This window comes from Cebus imitator, unplaced genomic scaffold (assembly GCF_001604975.1).
Source record: "Cebus imitator isolate Cc_AM_T3 unplaced genomic scaffold, Cebus_imitator-1.0 Scaffold647, whole genome shotgun sequence".
NCBI lineage: Eukaryota > Metazoa > Chordata > Mammalia > Primates > Cebidae > Cebus > Cebus imitator.
This window is the reverse complement of record NW_016107962.1, coordinates 202,070-209,276: the sequence shown is the minus strand read 5'-3', so window position 1 is coordinate 209,276 and position 7,207 is coordinate 202,070. Positions and strand designations below refer to the sequence as shown.

Below are 7,207 nucleotides of genomic sequence, written 5' to 3'. Positions count from 1 at the left end.
AATGCTGGGCACAGTGGCTCATGCCTGTAATCCCAACACTTTGGGAGGTCGAGGCAGGTGAATCACTTGAGGTCAGGAGTTCGAGACCAGCCTGGCTAACATGGTGAAACCCCATCTCCACTAAAAATACAAAAAATTAACAGGGCGTGGTGGCGCATACCTAGGAGGCTGAGGCACAAGAATCGCTTGGACCTGGGAGGTGGAGGTTGCAGTGAGCCAAGATCCTGCCACTGCACTCCAGCCTGGGTTACAGATCGAGACTCTGTCTCCCCCAAAAGAAAAGAAATTAGCTGTGTGTGAGGCTGAGGTGGGAGGATCTCCTGAGCCAGAGAGATAGAGGCTGCAGTGAGCTCTGATCATGCCACTGCATTCCAGCCAGCCAGGGCAACACAACGAGACCCTGTTTCAAAAAATAAGTTAAATAAATAAAATAAAGTTTTACTGGAACAGAGCTATACTCATTCCTTTATAAGTTATCAGTGACTGTTTTCAGTTTAGTTGCAACAGAGACAGTCTTGGAATGCCAAAAATATTTATTTACTATCTGACCCTTTACAGAAAAAAGTGTGTTGCCCCCTAAGAAAACAAAGTGGTTCAGCTACCTCACTTCTTATGTCAAATAAATTCTGGATGGGTGAAAACTTAAATCCCCAAATAGAAACCATAAAAATATTAAAGCAATCTCTCTCTCTCAAAAAAAAAAAAAAAATCTTGAAACTGCTTTCTCGTGTGGCTGAACTACTTTGCATTCTGAATGCATATAAGCATTGTTCTTTGCAGCCTCGCCAACATCTGTTCTTAACTTTTTAATAACTGCCATCTGACTGGCGTGAGATGATGTCTCACTGTGGTTTTGATTTGCATTTCTCTGATGATTAGTGATGTTGAGCATTTTTTCATGTTTGTTGGCCACTTGTATGTTATCTTTTGAGAAGTATCTGTTCATGTCCTTTGCCCATTTTTTAATTGGGTTTTTAACTTTTTGATTGTTGATTTAACTTCCTTGTAAATTCTGGATATTAGACGTTTGTCAGATGTGTAGTTTGTGAACATTTTCTCTCCCATTTTGTAGGCTGTCCATTTACTCTGTGGTAGTTTCTTTTGCTGTGCAGCAGCTCTTTAATTAGGTCCAACTTATCAATTTTTGATTTTGTTGCAATTGCCTGTGGGACTTAGCCATAAATTCTTTGACGAACCCTGCATCAAGAAGGGCATTTCTTCTAGGATTTTTTTTTTTTTTTAAGACAGAGTTTTGCTCTTGTTGCCCAGGTTGGAGTGCCATGGCACAATCTCAGCTCACAGCAACCTCCGCCTGCTGTGTTCAAGCAATTCTCCTGCCTCAGCCTCCCAAGTAGCTGGAATTACAGGTATGTACCACCACACCCAGCTAATTTTGTATTTTTAGTAGAGATGGGGTTTCTCCATGTTGGTGAGGATGGTCTCAAACTCTCGACCTCAGGTGATCCGCCTGCCTTGGCCTCTCCCAAAGTGCTGGGATTACAGGCGTAAGCCACTGTGCCCAGCCTTCTTCTAGGATTTTTATAGTCTGAAGTCTTACATTTAAATCTTTAATCCATCTTAATTTTTGTATATAGTGAGAGATAAGGGTCCGATTTCATTCTTCTGCATATGGCTGGCCACCTATCCCAGCACCACTTATTGAACAGGAAGTCCTTTCCCCTTTGCTTACCTTTGTCGATTTTGTCAAAGATCAGATGGTTCTATGTGTGCGGATTTCTGTGTTCTCTACTCTGTTCTACTGGTTTTTGCACCAGGACCATGCTATTTTGATTATCGTAGTCTTATAGTATTGTTTGAAGTTGGGCAATGTGATGCCTCTGGCTTAGTTCTTTTTGCTTAGGATTGCTTTGGCTATTCGACCCAGCAATCCTGCTACTGGGTATACACCCAAAGGAAAATAATTCATTCTATCACATGCACCCATATGTTCACTGCAGCACTATTTTTTGTTTTTGAGACGGGGTTTCACTCTTGTTGCCCAGGCTGGAGTGCAATGGTGCAATCTTGACTTACCACAACCTCTGCCTCCCAGGTTCAAACGATTCTCCTGCCTCAGCCTCCTGAGTAGCTGGAATTACAGACATTCACCACCATGCCCAGCTAATTTTGTATTTTTTGTAGAGACAGGGTTTCTCTATGTTGGTCAGGCTGGTCTCGAACTCCTGACCTCAGGTGATCCACCGGTCTTGACCTCCCAAAGTGTTGGGATTACAGGCATGAGCCACCGCACCCAGCCACTGCAGCACCATTCACAATAGCAAGGACATGGAATCTGCCTGAATGCCCATCAACAGTCGATTGAATAAAGAAAAATGTGGTACATATATACCATGGAATACTATGTAGCCATAAAAAAGACAAAATCATGTCCTTCACGGCCATATTGATGGAGCTGGAGGCTGTTATTCTAAGCCACCTACTGCACAAACAGAAAACTAAATACTGTATGTATATAAATGTTGAATGGGAGTTAAATGTTGAATGCACATGAATGTAAATATTGGAATGTCACACATTGGGGATCACTAGACCAGGGAGGCAGGAAGGGGGGCGTGGGCTGAAGAACCATCTGTTGAGATCTAAGCTTACTGCTTGGGTGATGGGATTAATGAAGCCCCAAGCCTCAGTGTCATGCAATTTACCCATGTAAAAAACCTGTATGGGCTGGGTGTGGTGGCTTACTCCTGTAATCCCAGCACTTTGGGAGGCTGAGGGGGCAGATCACTGAGGTCAGGAGCTTGAGACCAGCCTGGGCAACATGGTGAAACCTCATCTCTACTAAAAAATACAAAAATTAGCTGGGCATGGTGGCGTGCCTTTGTAGTCCCAACTACTGGGGAGGGTGAAGCATGAGAATTGCTTGAACCTGGGAGGTGGAGGTTATAGTGAGCCGATCATGCCACTGCATTTCAACCTGGGCGACAGAGTAAAACTGTGTCTGAAACAACAACAACAACCACCACCTGTACGTGGGCCACGGGCTCCAGCTGGGTGGCCAGGATACCAGGCCGAAGAGGAAGTGGTGGTTGTGGCAGCGGAACTAAACAACTTAGCCCCACACCTCAAGCCTGTTCCACGTCCCTGCTGCCAGGAAGTGCCCACATACTCACAGCACATGCTGGCGAATGGGCTCAGCCTGTGGGCAATTTCCTCCAGACATAGGGTCTGTGCCCGAGGAGGAAGATGCAGACTTTTCAGAAAGGGAAGAGAGTTGGCTACTGGCTCAGTGAGAAGAAAATCAAGAAGCTCAATTTCCAGGCCTTAGCGGAGCAGTGCAGGAAGTGAGGAATAGAAGTCGTACAGCTAAACCTTAGCCAGCCAGTGGTGGGGCAGGGACCCCTGGATGTTATAATTCACAAGTTGAACGTCATCCTTGAAGCCGACCAGAATGACAGCCAGTACCTGGAGCTCGTGCAAAGGTTTCAGGAGAACATCGATGCCCACCCTGAGACCATCGTCCTGGACCCCTTCCCTGACATCATAACCCTGCTCAACAACTCCAAATCTTGCAAGCTCATCTGGAAGATTGAGGTCTACATGGAAGATGACAGGATCTGCTCACTGCCCTTCATGGGGGTCACGAGCCTGTGCGGGGATGACACCATGTGGCTACTGGAGAACGGCCTGGCTTTCCCGTTCATTTGCAAAACCAGAGTGGCAACGGCACCAACTCTCACGAGATGGCTATTGTGTTCAACCAGGAGGGCCTGAACGGCATCCAGCCACCCTGTGTGGTCCAGAATTTCATCAACCACAACACTGTTCTGTACAAGGTGTTCGTGGTTGGTGAGTCCTACACCATGGTCCAGAGGCCCTTGCTCAAGAACTTCTCCACGGGGACAATGTAACCACAAGTCCATCTTCTTCAATAGCCACAATGTGTCAAAGCCAGAGTCATCATTGGTCCTGACGGAGCTGGACAAGATCAAGAGGTCTGGTCTGTTCAAGTGAGGCCAAGCAATGAAGTCATCTGGGAGCTCTCCCGGGCCCTGCAGCAAGCGCTGGGTGTATGGCTATTCAGCATTGACATAGTCACCAACAACCAGATGGGGCAGCATGCCATCATCGACATGAATACCTTCCCAGGATACGAGGACATGAGCGAGTATTTCACAGACTTCCAGAACCACATCGCCGAAGTCTTGCAAGTCCAGAGCACAGCCATGGCAGCCACGGGGTATGTGGTCTCACTGAGGCAAAGCAAGCTCCTGGCCAAGCCAGCGGGCAGCCTGGCAGACGAGCGGACATGCAGCGCCAGCCCCGGCTGCTGCAGCAGCATGATAGGCCAGGATGCACCCTGGAAGACCGAGGCTGACGCAGGTGGTACTGTCAAAATGCCACACCAGAGACTCAGCTGCACCACCCATGTGTTGCCCAGCTTCCAGCAGCACTGTGTGGCCTCCCTGGCCACTAAGGCCTCTTCCCAGTAGCCACGGAGCCAGGATCCAGAGGGGCAGTGCTGGGCACACAGCATACCCACTAGGCCAACAGCTCCCAATGGCGATGCTACTGCTAAGAATCCCCAATGATCTGATTTTTTTTTTTTTTAATTTTCACCTGCTTTTCTGATGTCATGATCTGAATGAGCGGTGGGGGAAGATGGAAGAGAATACCAAGTGGTCCAGCCTTGGGGAAAACGGCTATCCCACGTGATTCCTGCTGTGTAGACCTCTTCATTGAGTTTAAAAAAACAAAACAAAAAACTGCCGGGCGGGGTGGTTCATGCCTATAATCCCAGCACGCCGGGAGGCCAAGGTGGGCAAATCACCTGAGGTCAGGAGTTCAAGACTAGCCTGGGCAGCATGGTGAAACCCCATTTCTACGAATAATATAAAAACTAACCAAGCGTGGTGGCATGCACCTGTAATCTCAGCTACTCAGGAGGCTGAGGTAGAATTGTTTGAACCCAGGAGGCAGAGGTTGCAGTGAGCTGAGATTGTGCCACTGCACTCCAGTCTGGGGTGGACAAGAGTGAAACTGCCTCAAAAGAAAAAAAGAAATACCTGTATGTGTATCCTTTAATCTATAATAATGGTTGAACTAAAGGTGGGCGGATCACCTGAGGTCAGGAGTTCAAGACCAGCCTGGCCAACATGGTAAAACCCTGTCTCTACTAAAAATACAAAAATTAGCCGAGCGTGGCAGGTGCCTGTAATCCCAGCTGCTCGGGAAGCTGAGGCAGAATCACCTGAACTCGGGAGGTGAAGGTTGTTGCAGTGAGCTGAGATCGTGCCACTGCACTCCAGCCTGGGGGGACAAGAGCGAGACTTAAGTCTCAAAAAAAAAAAAAAAAAGAAAACATAAGAAAAAAATTTATCACCTTTAGAGTGAGGAAAGTCTTCCTCAGCAAGACAAATCCCAGCAGTCATAAAAAAATAAATAAATAAATCTAGCTTTGTAAAAATTATAAATCTCTATAGAGTGTAAAAAATTTGAGAAACTTAGAAATCAACATGTAATAAAGCAAGTATGGTACAAAGGGACAGGGACTCCCGTCAATAGTAAAATCTAGTGGGCTGGGCATATGGCTCATGCCTGTAATCCCAGCACTTTGGGAAGCCAAGGTGGGTGGATCACCTGAGGTCGGGAGTTTGAGACCAGCCTGACCAACATGGAGAAACCTCATCTCTACTAAAAATACAAAAATTAGCCAGGTGTGGTGGCGCTTGCTTGTAATGCCAGCTACTTGGGAGGCTGAGGCACGAGAATCGTTTGAGCCTGGGAGACAGAGGTTGCGGTAACCCAAGATCTTGCCACTACACTCCAGCCTGAGTGACAGAGTGAGGCTGTCTCCAAAAAAAGAAAGAAAAAATTTCAAGAACTGCATAGATAGGCCGGGCGTGGTAGCTCACGCCTGTAATCCCAGCACTTTGGGAGGCCGAGGCGGGTGGATCACGAGATCAAGAGATCGAGACCATCCTGGCCAACATGGTGAAACCCTGTCTCTACTAAAAATACAAAAAATTAGCCCGGTGTGGTGGCACATGCCTGTAATCCCAGCTACTTGGGAGGCTGAGGCGGGAGAATCGCTTGAACCCAGGAGGCAGAGGTTGTGGTGAGCCGAGAATGTGCCATTGCACTCCAGCCTGGGCAACAAGAATGAAAAAAAAGAACTTTACAGATATGAATAAATTTATAAATTTTCAGATGAAATTATCCTAAACTCTCTTAACATCCAAGATCCAGACCAAATAAATTCAGGTATTGAACTCAGGAAGGGAACATATTTGGATAGAGAGGAATACCTTTAACTGGCCACCAGAGCACTTTGTACAAACACCTTCCAAAGGCATACATACCCCTTTTATAAAGCATTTCTAGGATGCTGGACTGAATCCCCATATATAAGGATCTCCACAAAATTAGTATATTTCTAGAAAATATAAAATGCTAAAATTGGCAGAAGAGATGAAACGGTAATCAAAAACCAGCTCCAGATGCTTTTTAAAAAATTATTTTATTTTTTCAGACAGGGTCTCTGTCACTGAGGCTGGAGTGCAGTGCCATAATCACCACAGCCGCAATCTCCCAGGCTCAGGTGATTCTCCTGCCTCAGCTTCCTGAGTAGCTAGAACTATAGGCACCTGCTACCATGCCCAGCTAATTTGTGTATTTTTAGTAGAGAAACACAGAGTTTTGCCATGTTGCCCAGGATGGTCTTGAGCTCCTGGGTTCAAGCGATTCACCTGCCTCGGCCCACTGCGCCCAGCCTCCAGATGCTTTTAAAGGCGAGTCCTACCAAGTTTTTCAAGGTACAGATAATTCTTATACAAATTTCTCCAACAAAGAGAGAAATCGCAAAGGCTGCCCACTTCATGTCATGAGGCTACCTTGATTACAATGCCAGATAAATACTGAAAATAAAATTATTGGTGTGGTGGCTTGTGCCTGTAATCCCAGCACTTTGGGAGGCCAAGGTGGGTGGATCGCCCGAGGTCAGGAGTTCGAGACCAGCCTGGCCAACATGGTGAAACGCCGTCTCTACTAAAAATACACACAAAAAATTAGCTGGGCATTGTGGCAGGTGCCTGTAATCCCAGCTACTCGGGAGACTGAGGCAGGAGTATCACTTGAACCTGGGAGATAGAGGTTGCAGTGAGCTGAGATTGCACCACTACACTTCAGCCTGGAGCAACAAGAGTGAAACTCCGTCTCAAAAAAAAAATAAAAAGTATGTTTATCAAGA

At 46.6% G+C, this 7,207-nt stretch overlaps 1 protein-coding gene and 1 pseudogene across 11 annotated transcripts in view; one reads left to right on the top strand and one right to left on the bottom strand.

Annotated features, from left to right (window-relative positions):
- RBM10 (RNA binding motif protein 10) overlaps positions 1 to 7,207 on the bottom strand; it is a 37,816-nt gene that overhangs the window by 23,378 nt on the left and 7,231 nt on the right. The gene's annotated exons all lie outside the window — the stretch shown is intronic.
- On the top strand, positions 2,876 to 4,812 carry LOC108295526 (annotated as a pseudogene).